At 46.0% G+C, this 631-nt stretch overlaps 1 long non-coding RNA gene across 1 annotated transcript in view; it reads right to left on the minus strand.

Annotated features, from left to right (window-relative positions):
- Positions 1-203, minus strand: part of LOC147818976 (uncharacterized) — a 7477-nt gene extending 7274 nt beyond the window's left edge. Inside the window, exon 1 of the long non-coding RNA XR_015437422.1 lies at positions 7-203. This is a non-coding gene — a long non-coding RNA (uncharacterized LOC147818976). The remainder of the gene's footprint in view (positions 1-6) is intronic.
- Between the last annotated feature and the right edge of the window lie 428 nt (positions 204-631).

The following is a 631-nucleotide window of genomic DNA, read 5'->3' on the forward strand; positions in this document are numbered from 1 at the left end:
ACTTACCAATAAAACTGTACATCAGCGTCTCTACAGTCTGTTAATGCCGAAGAAAGAGCCATAATTACTGTGAACCGAAAACTCATTAAAACTAAAGAACTGACAGAAAAACTGTCGGTGAAAAATTCCTCCTCTTCCGACAAATGTTGAGGAAACAACAGAAAATTTAACACAACTGACTCTAACGATGACTGACTCTCTCCTCCGGTTTATTGAATGGGTGTATATTGGAGCCAGAGTTTTGGAGCCCGCACCTAGTGGCCATCAGTGGTATTGCATGTAAAGTCACTTCCGCATTGGCTTCCCTTCTCAGCCCCGCAGCCTACGACCATTTTTATTTACAGTATATGGTGTCACCTTAGCACGTGCCTCATACTGAGGTGCAGCACGTGCTGATGTGCTGAGTCCCCCACCAACAAGCTGTTTAACCGAGAGTCTCGTGGACTCACGGCCATCGGTGGGGGCCATGAGCACTTCAAACACACAGCCGTCGGTGGACCGATTGTCACGTAACAAGTCACCAGAATGGCCCTTGGAATTTTGGTCATTATTTGCTCATGATGACGTCACGGATTTCGCTAAACCGAGGTTGTATATAGGACCTCAAACTGGTTATTTATTTGTAGCTGGG

The sequence above is a fragment of the Seriola lalandi genome, unplaced genomic scaffold, assembly GCF_002814215.2.
Source record: "Seriola lalandi dorsalis isolate HSWRI2012SDOR001 ecotype SW California unplaced genomic scaffold, Sedor1 jcf7180002054375, whole genome shotgun sequence".
Lineage (NCBI taxonomy): Eukaryota > Metazoa > Chordata > Actinopteri > Carangiformes > Carangidae > Seriola > Seriola lalandi.